General features: G+C 54.5%; 1 protein-coding gene across 1 annotated transcript in view; it reads left to right on the forward strand.

The window, feature by feature from the left end:
* The window catches only part of KCNK3 (potassium two pore domain channel subfamily K member 3), a 37,885-nt gene that overhangs the window by 1,057 nt on the left and 23,580 nt on the right, over window positions 1-13,248 (forward strand). The window lies entirely within an intron of this gene.

Genomic DNA, 13,248 nt, shown 5'->3' on the forward strand with positions numbered 1-13,248 from the left:
GTGTATGTGTCCAGCTCCCAGAGTTTGGGCACAGCCAGCCAGTGCCTTTAATTTTCTTAAGGCAGCAGATTTGGTGCTGGAAGCCAGATCCAGCTCTTTCTGCCTTCTCTGCTGTCCCGGGAAAAACAGTCACCCTGCAGGAATGGCCTCAGTTCCCTTCTCCAAACAGCCGTGCAGCAGGCCACACACACACCCAGACTCTCTCACAAGATAGGCACAGGAACATGTACACACAAGTACACACACACAGGGCAGACACAGGCACACACACACAAAGCACGCAAATGGATGTTCCGGAATCTCCAGTCTATTCGGAAGTGTCCAGATAGGAGTAAGCTCCTCCCGGCTCCCAAGACTCTGATTCCAGCCCAGCTCCATCATTTTTCCCGCTATATGACCTTGGGCGAGTCCCTTCTCCTGTCTGGGTCTCAGGCTCACCTCCAGACCATGAAGAGTTGGCTAAAATGATCTCAAGCCTTCCGCCCGGGGCTGGCACGCTCCCAGCCCACCTTCCCCCAAAGCCCATTGGGATGCCTCCAGGCCTCCATCTTTCCCATTTCTTCTCTCTCTGGTCCCTCTCCTTGCCTTGGCTGAGCTCCCAGGGGCTCGTCGCCACTTGGCATAGCCCATGACAAGATGGCAGTGTTTTCCTGGGAGTCCACAGAGGTTGAGGGGGTGAAAGGCAGGACTGGGCACTGTTCCTGCAGTCTACGCACTGCAGGACTTTGGCCCAGGGCTCCACTCCTCTCTGGGGTTCAGGGGGAACTCTGCTATGTAGAATCTGGATTCCCCTCTTAGAAGAGGAAAAAAGGGCCCCAGGAGTGGATGTGGCCCAAATGGGGGCACCTCTGGGTCCTGTTGACTCTGGTGTTTAGGGCAGAAGAGTCAGACTCAGACCTGCCCAGAAAGCAGCCTCTCTCTCCCACTTCCCTGCCACCTGCTAGGGTTTCAGGAGCACTGAACAGCGAGTTGGGTCTTCCCCCTTCCTCTTCCCACAAGTGGTGCCTCTGATTATGTGCTCCTTTCTCAGTCCCATGGTCCCTAGCTCCACAGTAACTTCCCAAACGACCTTGCCTCCAGCCTTACTCCCCATGGAACAAGCTCCCTGCAGACAACCCCGCCAGAAAGAATCTCCCCAGTGTGCAGTTCTGACCGTACCAATACCCTCTCAGAAGCCCTCAATGGCTTCCAGCTACCCGTGGAATCTGGTCCGTGCTCTTTATCTCAAATTTTAATGACCCTCATCGCTGGCTCTAACTTTATCTGCGACTTCATTTCTCACTTCTTACTGACATGATCCCTCCACCGCAGCCGTACTGTCTCCTGAGAACACCTTAAGTGTGCCCATCGGGCACACCTTTTTCTCTGTCTTCTCTTATCTTGTCCAAGCTAACCTTCCAGGTCCAGCTCAAATCCCACTTCCTCCTTGAAGTCTCCTAGACCATCCAAGGCCACCGCTCTAGACAAGTGCAGGATGCTCTGTCGGTACTGCCAGTGTGACACGGTGTAGGCTTTCTTACATGATTATTTACATTTTAGGGGATGTGTTTACAATTAACCTCTGTGTGGGCAGGACCCTGTGGTTCCCATCTCTGTCCTCCCAGCACTGGCATAGGACCCGGCAGCCCACATGAGCACTCAGAGAATGCTACTGAGGGGGCTGAAGGGGTGCAGAAATGAAAAGGCATCATCCTGGCCCTCTGTCCCTGCCGTTTCCCGAAGTGAGTGTAGTCCTTACCCAGACAGATGCTAACAGCTGGGGATAGAAGCAGACAGAATGCTATTCTGGTGATATTTATTGCTATAGCACTGGGCAAGAGGAAAGACCACATCGAAGCACCACCTGAGTTCTATGGGGGCCCCAGAAAGGCACTGCCCACTTCCTGCCCCACCCAACCAGCCCTGGCTTTTTGTCACCTCTCTCTCTGGCTACACCATCTGGCTGGAAATGTCCACAAGGGCTCTGCTCTAAGACAAGCTTGCCTGTGTTATGATCAGATGGCCAGAAGGGACCTTGTGTGAAACTGATGGTGACCCAAAACCCAGAGGCAACAGCTTCTGTCCACCTGGCCCCTCTGGGTCTCCTGAGGCACCAGGACTCACATCGGGATAGAAAAATGATAGCACCTGCCACGTAGTGATCCCAGAACACACTCATCTCATCTCCTGATTCTCAGCCTTCTCTGCTCGGAAAGTTGCTAGGGCGGGTATTGTTAGCTCTGTTGCACAGATGAAGACATGGAGGGAGAGGAGGGAAAGGGACTCCCCCAAAGTCATGCAGCTGGTGAGCAACGAAGTTAGAGCCTCAAGCTGGATCTTCTGACTCCAAGCCCAGTGCTCTTTCCCTGCCGGTCTCTTGGCTGCGTCTTCTGCCTCCATATGCTGTGAAGCCCAGAGCCAGCTAAAATTGGCATGGCCAGGACGTGCTCAGTGATGCCAGCTCGCAGGGTGCTCTCGGGCAGCCCTGATTGGTTGAGGGTCAGCAGGGTCTGAGTTAGTCATTCACCTGGTTAGTCACAGTCTCCATGGGCTGCAAGGATTCCTCCAGCTCCCTCATCCCTGGCCTCCCAGCCAGGAAACCCTTCCTTTGTTGTGCCCTAAGTTCATCAAACACAAATGGAAACTCTTTTCTGGGAAAGCTTAACCTCTCTGGCTGTTGAGTCATTAAACTCCTCCGGGGCCCCAGCCCCATCTATTCATAGCTCAGAGGCTGTCAGAGCTGGGAGGGGACTCAGGATCAGCCAGAGCCGCCCCCTCCTCTTACAGATAAGGAACCAGAGAGGTGATAGGAGTCACACAGCTAAGGCTTAACCAAACCTGACTCCCAGGCCTCAGCTCCTTCCACTTGGTCAGGATGTCTCTTGTTATTATTATGAACAGCAGGGACAGCAGCAATAACACTAGCAGCCACCATTCGTGGGCTACTTTTTGTCAGGCTCTATACACTCTCATTCAATTCTCTCACCAACCCCTCAAGACGGGCCTTATTACCCCCATTTTTCAGCAGAGGAACCTAAGGGTCTACGTGCAGATGACTCACCCATGACCTTGTGGCTTGAACGCATAGCACCGCCCAGATTCAACGGAGCCTCTTTGACTCCCATGCCCTAGCTTCCCTGCCAGTTCTTTCTCCTCTTCAAGAACTCAGCCCAGACCCTTGTATCTTGAGGGCACCGAGGAGCCAAGGCTTGTCTTTTCCCCCTGGCAAAGCCCTTCCCAGGAGAGAACCTCTCCCTCCAACACGCTGCCGCCAGCCTGCGGCTCCCCTCCCCCATACCCTGGCCCCTGACCAACCCAGACCACGTGGCAGAGCTGTGCCCAGCACCAGCCCCTACCTGAGACGGCCGCAGACTCACAGGTGCTGTTCTCCCATGAGGGCCCCTGTAATCCTTGGGGCTCTAAGGCAACAAGAGGCTGGGTGATTGATTAGCTGATGGAGCTGGGGCAGAAAACCTGTTCTGCTCTCTCCTCAGCTCCCGGCCTGTTCTCTGCCGAGCACAGGCTCCCATCACCCACCACGTGGCCCTGGAGTCCTTAGATTGTGAAATCAAGCAGGCAGTTCAGGAAGGAACCTGCACTTTTTACATCTTTCCAAGAAGGAGGAAAGTACAGGAGTGACATGTCACCCAATATATCCCAGTGTCCTCAAATAGAAGAGTGAAGGGAGACCTCAGCAACCATCCACACACCCAGAGAGGGGAGTGACTTGCCCAAAGTCACACAGCAAGTTGCAAGCACAACCCTGATTAGAACCAAGGCCTTTGGGTGACCCCACTGGAGTTCTCTCCATCCCCCTAGCCTGTTCTCACCACCCCCCATCTCTCTTAGCAGCAAGACCTCTGGTTGCTTTTCACTCCACTGTTCCCTGTCCTCTGTTGACTTGCTGGGGTGGGGCGGAGGGACAACCAGCCTGGAACAGTTCCACTGCCCACTCTGGGTCAGCATTTCCTTCCTCCGTGCCCACAGGCCACCCCTCTGCTTTGACCACACAAGCCTTCTCTGTGGTGTCTAGGGAGGGAGGCTCTGGCTTAGAAGCCGGAATGCCTGGGTTCGTCTCTCAACCTACCTCTCCACTCACCTCCCCCAGACCCCCACCACTAGTTATATGATCTTGGACAAGTTGCTTAGTGTCTCTGAGCTTGTTTTGTCATTTGCAAAATGGGGAGAATAATATCTGCTTCCCAGGATGAAATGGACAATAGAAAGGAAGTGCCTGGTACAGAGTCCGTATTTCATAAACAATATCAGCAATGATCAGTGTAATTAACATTATTGTTCATGCATTATTACTATTACTCCTCCACAGAAGGGAACTTCTCCGTTTCCCAAGGATTACTGAGACCATGGATGTCTCTGCTCCCTCCTAACAGGTGGGGAACGGTGGGGTTGGGTACCAGAGACTGCCACACCCTTCTCTGTATTCTCCTAATGCCATTCCCCTAATCCAGGCTTTCCAGATCCTACCCATGCCTGGAGTCTGCCTGAGATCCAGGCTCAGGGGCAATGCTCCCTCTCCTGAGCATTCAGACCCTGCAGAAAACTGGTCAAGGACAGTGAGGTGCACATTGGTAGGAGAACCCACACTGGATTGGAGCAAGGAGGCAAGAGTTCCAGCTCCACTTAGCTCAGTTGCTGGTCCTCTGTGACCGTCAGTTTCCTCATCTACAAAGAGTCTGTATTTGATGAGAGGTCCTTCTGACTGTCATGCCTCCTACCTACATGTCCAGTTCCCATGCATCACGGTTGGGGGGTGGAGACATGGAGGGCGTGGGGGCGAGAAGAGGACCAGAAATAGAAGACACACGCCTGGTCAGAGCAGGGACAGAACAAACACAATAAGTATTTTCGAAGAAAACATAAACAAGCACAGACGAGTGTAGTGCAAATCACCACTATAAACAGCTTTCAGCTGGCGACACAAACGGTGAATCTGTGAGTTGATTTTGTAATAAAAAAAAAAAATGTAGAAGTGATTTCCCTGCAGTCAGCCAGCAGCAAGGGAAGAGACCCAGCTCTGACAGAGAGCATTATCAGAGACCCAGATAGACGCCCCCTCCCGCCCCACCCCTGCCTTGGACGCAGGGAACTGACGTGTTGTCTCTTACACATCGCCGGGTGTCGGGGGCGCTCCTCACAGCCTGCAGTCTCACCGCTGCCCTGGGAGGGCTGGCCTTCTCATTCTGTCACCATTAAGGAAAGGGAAGCTCAGAGGAATTCGAAAATTGGCCCAGGACCCTACAAATATAGAATGATTGTGCCAGGGTTCCCACCCAGGGCTGTAGGGAGTATCTTTTCACAGAGCCGTCCCCTCCTCCCCTTCCCCCTACCCCCACGGAGTCCCTGCCATCTCTTCCATATGAATGTCACAAATGATGCTGGATGGCATAACCAGGGTCCACGCAGGACACTCGGCTGTGGCCTCCGCGTCAGGATCTCTCGCCTTCATGAGTCTTTTGCCCAAAGAGAAATCAGAATTTTAGCTCTGACCCTCTGATTTTAGAGAGTGGAGGGGAAAATTCAGATCAGAGAAAGGACATGGTCAAGGCTACACTTAACGGTTCTTCTCAGAGCTGGCCTTGAAGCCCTGTTTACCGACAACTCCCTTAGTATTCTTGCCCCCCTGCCGCCGCAGGCTCTTAAGGAAGAGATGGCTTGCTCCGCTAGCCCTGGGTCTCCTCCTGACCCCCCTGTTAGCCTCTGGTCAGCAGAGAGCTACCTGACAAATGCCTTTCGAGACCCTAGTTGCTGTGGAGAGAGCAGTCAGGGGTCCCAACGATGCTACCACCTCCCAGCTTGTCCACACTTCCTCGTTGTCCACAAACTGCCCCTGGCTAAGGCAGTTCCCAGGCAGCTCCTGGGGACCTACCCCTCACCCCATCCCAAGCTACGGCCACAAGTCACACCTTCACCCGCCCGTTTTCCAGAGCCGGCCTCAGCAGCCACCTAGAGGAATCTGCTCCAGTCCTCCTGGTCCTGTGGCCTCCTGGGATCCCTGCCAGGCTGGGGCCTGGCTCCCACCCTCCCTCTTCGCAAAAGCCGACTCCTCGCTGCTCCTGCTTCCCCTCCTTCCCTCAGTGACACACAGGACCCCTTTGTGAGGGGGCACGTGGCTGCTGGGAATTCAAAGCAGGAGACTGGCCTGGGAGCTAGAAACAGGGTTCTTTCTCTCCTCTCTTAGATAAATCCTTCCGGCTCGCTCTCTCTCTCTCTCTCCTGCTGCCCCTGAACTTGTGAGAGGAGCAGACGCTTCCGTGGCATGCCTCAGTCTTCCACCTGCACAGAGATGTTCCTCAGGCGAAGGGAACAAGTCCTGCTCAGCAATGTGGTGACATTAATGCTTTGCAAACCCTGCTGTGCAGGCAAGGATGGGGTTGATCTGGTTTAAATGCAGATTCTGAATCAGGAGGTCTGGGGTGAGGCCGGAGCTTCTGCATTTCTAGCAAGCCTCCGGGGTACTGATGCTGTTGATTCATAGTCCACGCTTGGAGTAGCGAGGAGACCTGACTTTGGGGAATCAACTTGAGATGTGGACTGTGGTTTTAAGAACAAGAATGAGTAGAGCTGGAAAAGTCCCTAGGAATCTGGTTGTGGACTATGAGAGCCAGCAGCCTCAGAGCTGGTGGATCCTGACTGAGGCTAGAGAGGGGCTGTGGCTGGCCCCAGAGGAAGCAGGAAGTGGAGGCTAGGTGAGGCACAGGCTGTCTGATCACGTGGGTCGGGGGAGGGAGGAGAGCAGTGAAGAAGGGCTTGCCCCATGGAGAAGCCCGCAAATGGGTCTCTGCTGTCCTCAATTGTCCTTCATTCCTCTCCCATCTGCCAGGGAAGCTCCTCAGGTCCACGGAGAAGGGGTGCCCCAGAGACGAAAGGTCCGAGTGGAAAACTGGCTTCCACTCCCAAGTCCCAAGGGAGCAGTGCGGCCTTTAGTCACCATTAGAAGAGGCTCACTTCTTCCTTCAAGAGGAGCCCCCAGCTTCCCATGGGCTGGGATCCAGACACCAAAAGCCCAGGGGGTCTCCAAGCCGGTGGTCCTTTGACCGCTAGATGCATCCATTCGGTTGCCAGCAGTGATGTGGAATGCAGCTGGCAGGTGCATAAAGGCCAGACTTTAAGAGGGTCATCAACACACTGGTGATCAGAGGAAGGAAGCAATGTGTCACATGAATGACACTTGGCAGGGACAGGCGTGGAGAGCACGCATGGTGCCTTCAGATATCTGCTGGGTTATTGCAAGATTGAAGAACCAACCTTGGGCTGATTGGGCCCAAGGAGTTGAACCAGCAGCAGTGGGTCAAGTCCACAGAAAGACTTAATCAAATTGAAAATAGGGAGAACTTTAGTTAGAGTTGAAGCTGACCAAAGATGGACTGTGCTGCCTTGAGAGGTGGAAAGCTCCCCATCACACGAAGCATACAAGAAGACACTGGGTGGGCAAGCTGCAGAGGATACCTGTATCCACTGGGGTTCAATCAGAGAAGCAAAATCTATAGGAGAGCTATATTAAAAGATATATTATGAAGGCTTGGCTTATGTGATAGTAGTGGCTGGAAGGCAATTGTGAGATCCAAAGGGAGACCATCAGGAAGCTGGAAGTCTTTCTAGCATGGGCTGAAGTTGCCGTCCACAAGCGGAATTTCCTCTTCAGGGAACCTTCAGCTTGGCTCTTAAGACCTTTCAAATGATTAAATCAGGCCCACTCAGATTATCTAAGATAATATAAAATAATCTCCTTTACTCAAAGTCAACTGATTATGGACTTTGATTACATCTACAAAATGCTGCACACCAACCCCTAAATTAGTGTTTGATTAATAACTAAGGGCTTTAACCTAGCCAAGCTGACATGTCAAAAAGATCATCACACTACCCATATATCAGATTGGGGGCTACAATAAATGGCTTTTAAGATTCTTTCCAACCCTGAGATGTTTTGATTTCTTGCTCTTCAAGGGGGCAGCCTGGTGAGTCCAAGGACCCAAAGAGGGACGCCCCCAGCACCTCAAAAATCATTGAGATCTCCTGAGTACAAGGCACTATACTTGGCATGGAAAGAATAGAAAACGAAGACCCAACTCCTTCCCCACGGAGACTCTGGTCCAGTGGAATCCAGAAACCACAGTTGAATGTTATTTATAGTAAATCCCAGTAGACTCTCCAGGTAGGGGTCTGAGAAGTCTTCCTGGGGCAGATAGCCCCTGAGGGAGCTCGAATGAGGCGTGGGGACTCTATGGGCAGTGAGAACTTTCTCGATGAGGGAACAGCATGGGGCAGGCTGAGGGGCATGAGTGTGTCCAAGGAGAGTGGCAGGGGCCAGGGTCAGGGCCAAGGTGGATCCGTAGAGGGGCAGGATTCTGGACTCTGGTGGGTGGACCTGATTGCCTAGGTGCTGGAAGAGGGAAGTGCGCCCCCACTCTGTGCCCTCCTGCCTGGATCCCCCGACCCACGGGCACCCCCATGACCATGGTTGAACCAGTGAATCACCTCAGTCTAATAGCAGGTGCCTCCATGACCTTGGCTGAGCCCTTGGGGGTGTCCTCATCACCCCAGCTGAACCAGTGGGTGCTCCCAGGATTCCAGTTGAGTCAGAGGGGGATGAACCTGAATCCTGACTGTCTCCCTTCACCCTTGCCTTCCTTGGTCACCCAGAAGACCTCAGCCCCCAGGGGGAGCTTTTCCTCCCACACTTCCTGTTCTTGGCCACAAGGCCACTCTAGAGACCAGAGTGAACCCAGGTTTGTGGATGGTAGGCAGGAGCCCCGGCGGCAGCACTGAGCCGAACCAGGCACCACTGTCGCACGACACGGTATAGATATTTCCTGCATGGACAACCCCAGACCCCAGCTCTCAGACCCCTTCCTCTCTGCTCGAGGCTTCGCAGCTTGGCACGGACTCAGTGTCCCTGTTCAGGAATGTGTAGGGCCTCCTGACCACAGTCCCAACGCAGAAATAACCATCTCAGAAACATCCGGAGAGGCACATTCCAGCCGGCCAGCCACAGGACTGTCTGGGGGCTCTCTCCAGGGACCCAGACTGTCAGGCCCCAGTAGAGCAGCCCAGAGAGAACTATGCCAGGGGCTCAGGCAGGAAGTGGCCCTTTCCTCCGGGACAGCCCCAGACCTCCTGTTAGTGCAGAGGAGCTCCCCGGGACCTTGGGGACTGGCGGCTGCAGGCAGGAGCGAGCCTGAGATTGCTGCACCAGAAGGGCCTGTCCTGGACTGGCTGTTCATCCAGATCTTAGACCTGACATGAAGCAGCCTCTCCGCACAGAGCCAGGCTCAGTTTCCGTGGTTAGGAGCCCAAGCTGCCGTTTGCTGGGAGGTTTCTCTGGGCAGAACCTATTATATGCATCACCTCATTCAGTCCTCACGGCCACGGCCACAGTGGCACTACGGCAATGCCCATCTTACAGACAAGGATCCTGAGGCTCAGAGGGCTTAGGGAACACACCCAAAGGCTGACTGCTGGCAAGAGGCAGAACAGGGAGTATAAAGCTCGCACAGTCCTTGGCTTATAAAGCACTCGGTCATACAGTGTCTCTTCCAAGGCTCCTGGTAACCCCGAGGCATAAGTATCATTCCTCCTACTTTGCCAGTGAAGGAACCAGAGAGCGAAAGAAATCAGGTCACTTCCAGCGATCCCAAGGTGGTGATGTGGGAGCAGGAGTCAACTCAGGGCCCTCCAAACCTAAATCACGCCCTCCCCATGGAACACAGCTGCCCTCGCCTCCTAGACAGTGGCCAAAGGGGAGTTATTCCCACGGCACAGGTGTAGAGGCATTGCGGAAGTTCGCATCAGCCTAAGGAGGGCAGAAGGGGCAGCGCCGTATGGGGACAGTTGTCACGGGGTGGTCTTAGTCTCCCGTAGTCGTCAATGCCATCTTTCTGAACAGGATGGGAACCCAAGCCTAAAAATGAGAACTCAGTGATGGTTCTTAGGAGCGGCCAGTGAGTAAGAGAGGGGGCTTTGTCAGGGGCAACTCAGGCAAGTCATCTGCTCCCCTGTGTGTGGAGGGACAGGTAAGATGGCCCTTGAGCTCCCGAGTAGGACGCTTGTCCCAGTACCAGCCACTGCCTGGAACCAGAGCTATGGGTGTCGGGGCCTGGCCCTAAGACTCCATTCACTGGGCCTTAGAGGCCCAGAGACCTGTAAGTTTTAAACATTCCCCAGGGGAAGGGGACCTGCAGCAGGCTTGGGAAACACAAAGGAGGAGAGCGCTTATTAGAATCCGCATTCTGGACTTCAGAGCCTGGGCCGCTTGCCAGCCAGGGGCTAGCGTTTTCTTTCTGGGTTTCCTTGGTACTCAGGAGACATTCAAGGGTCAGCTAAGGAAAAACATCTTTGGAGGTCATAAGCCAAAGCTGCTGGGGTGAGCCAGGTGGCAAACACAGCCAGAATCAGTGGATACCCCTGGAAGAAGGGGCCGTAACCCCCTCCCCCCCTCCCCCAGGTAAAGAGGACTGAGAGTCTCAGTGGGGCCCTAGGGACAGGTTCCATCTTCAGAGCTTTAGGTCTCAGACTGCTCTTGACCCCAGGGAAGGAGGTCAGCCTCAGCGAAGCCTCTCAGCCATGTGAACATCACTCACCTGGGAACAAATTAGGGACCTTTGGTCTGGCTGAGCCAGGTGACTCCCTCTTCAATATGACCCTGCATCATGGGTTTTCCATGGAGAAGGTGGGACAGGGTAAGACCCTCTGGGGCAGCTCTTGGTTTTTGATCCCCCTCCAGGCAGGGCCAGAGAGAGAGAAACCTGGACCCAAATTCAGTTGCAGCCCTCCCCTTGGGTGTCATGCCCAGCTCAGAGCCCCAGAGTTGGAAGCACTCATCTTCCCTAACACCATAAAGGCCCCGAGGTCCCCTTCCTGTTCCTCAGGGTCAGCCACCAGATTCACAGAGGTGGGCTGGGTGTCCTTTCTCAGAGCCATGACTAATGACTTAGCTGACTGCAGCTGAGCTAGGGAAAGTGGGACACACGATCCCCTCCACCATTTCTCAGCTCTTTCCTACATGGGAGACCCATAGCAGTTCCCATCCCCCACCTGCCCTACGAGAGATTGGGCTGGTGTGTCTGAGCCCCTTACAGCGCTGATGGTCTCTGTTGGACCCCCTCCTGGCCTCAGCTTCCAGCCCCTCCTAAGAAGCACACTACACAGGATTATAGTCTTGTCCCCACTTCAACCCATTCTGGCTGAGCCCTGGAGGGACTTCCTCTGTGTCCAGTCCCAAGAATAGAGCTCTGTACAGGACCTCCAAGTCACCCCTTTCAGAGAGAGAACGTTTCTGACCATGGCCAAGGTCCCGCTTATCAGCAAGAGCAAGTCCACTGCGGCAGCCCCTGGGACAGCTGGAATGCCGGAGCCTCCCACCGGAAAGGGCGGCACCCCCGGCTGGCAGCTCCCACGGTAGTCGTGGGTGGGGTGTGGGAGGCAGCCAGGGTCTGAGAGCAGGTTGACCCCAGTCAGTGCTGTCTTACGGGGGGGTGGGTGCCCTGGAGAGAGGCTGCAGACACCCTTCTGCCCGGGATGCCTCTGGACCTGAGCTGGCCCAGGGTGAGTCCACGGGAGGCCAGTCCTGCCATCCTGGCCTGAGGCTAGCTCGGAGGCCCCCGGAGCCCTGAGAGCTGAAATCCTGCTCATGGACCAACTTTTGACCTCCCACCTAGACCAGTGCCCTGCTCAATCACTGAGGCGCCGGCGTCAGCCTCTGGGTCCCCACCATGGTTTAATATCTCAAAATGTGTATGGGACATCACATGATTACGTGTTGCAGAGCACACGCAGACCAGCTGAAGGTCATGGCGCACATCTTCCTCAACCTTGGCCAGAAAGGGGTGAGGTCAGGGTGTTGACACCGACAGGCTCATGCAGAACCGGGGCTCGGCTGGGCACTGGGTGGCATCACAGCCATCCCTGGGGTCCTTTGGATTCTTTGAGAATCGCTGATTCGGGGCAACACTTCCCTTTTCCAGATGAGAAGACTGAGACCCAGGGCCAGGGGCAGGGGGAGATGGAGAATGACCTGCCCCAGCCACCAGCAATTCATTCACAGAACCAGTCCTCAGACCCAGCCTCCCGGCCCTTTCCACTCCCTCGATAACCGCACAGTCATCCCTCCACTCCCTTCATTCTTCCGACCATCCTCCATGAGTCAGGCACCATTCTAGGTCTCAAAGCCTCAGCTCTGTCCTTACGGTGTCTGCATTTCAGAGGAAGTCGGTAGTCAATAAACTGGCTTATATGATCACATATAAACATCATCTCACTGATAGGGAGTGCCAGGAGACCAGCAGACAGGAGGATATGGTGGAGCTCCTGGGTGGCTCAGTCGAGTAAGAATCTGACTTTCGATTTCAGCTCAGGTCACGATCTCGGGGTGGTGCCTTGAGTGCGCTTGACATTCTCTCTCTCCCTCTCCCCCACTCCCCCAGCCACCTATTCTCTTTCTCCCTTTAAAAATAAATAAACAAATCTTTTTTAAACCAAACCCCCAAGAGGATGTGGTAGAGAGAGGGGTGGGCAATCCTCCCCCCGGGGGGGGGGGGCGCTCTATGAGGTAAAAACCACAGAAGAGCCCGGGAGGGGGAGGGACAGCAAATGCAAAGCCCCCAGGTGGGCCAGAGTTTGGCCTGTTTGAGGAACAGAAGCAGGAAGGGCAGTGGGCTGCAGGTGCCCCGAGCCTAGAGGCAGAAGCTTGGAAGGGCTGGGGCTTACAGGGCCATGGATACCATGGTCAAAAGCTTGAGTTTTGCTCAAAGTGTAACAGAAGGAGGATGGTCGGACTCATAGAAGGTTGTAAGCAGGGTCGTTATGGGATACGACTTAAATTTTTACCAGATGGGTTGCTCTGTGGAGGTCACATGGCCGTAGTTCAGGATGAAAGCTGGGAAGACCTATGAAGCTTCCAGGGTCTTGAGAGAAAGGGTGGGTTGGCCCAGGGTGGAGACTGTGGATGCGGCGAGTGGGCATGAGATGAGGCCATGCGTCCCGGCCCAGGGGCCAGACCTGATGTTGGATAGGATGCATGTGTTGGGGGAGAAGAGGGAGGGAGAGGGCTATGGGCATCAGGGCAAGAGGATTGTCAAGGATGGCCGTCGATCTGAGCCACTGGGTGGAGGGTTAGCATTGTCTGAGACAGAGAAGAAAACATGCAGAGAGTAACAGGTTCGGTAGAGAGATGAGATCCGAGACTTCTGGTTTAGACACACGGTGCATTTTGAGATGCTTGGTACAAGTCCCTGTGGGCAGTTAGAGGAG

The sequence above is a fragment of the Meles meles genome, chromosome 15, assembly GCF_922984935.1.
Source record: "Meles meles chromosome 15, mMelMel3.1 paternal haplotype, whole genome shotgun sequence".
Classification (NCBI taxonomy): Eukaryota; Metazoa; Chordata; class Mammalia; order Carnivora; family Mustelidae; genus Meles; species Meles meles.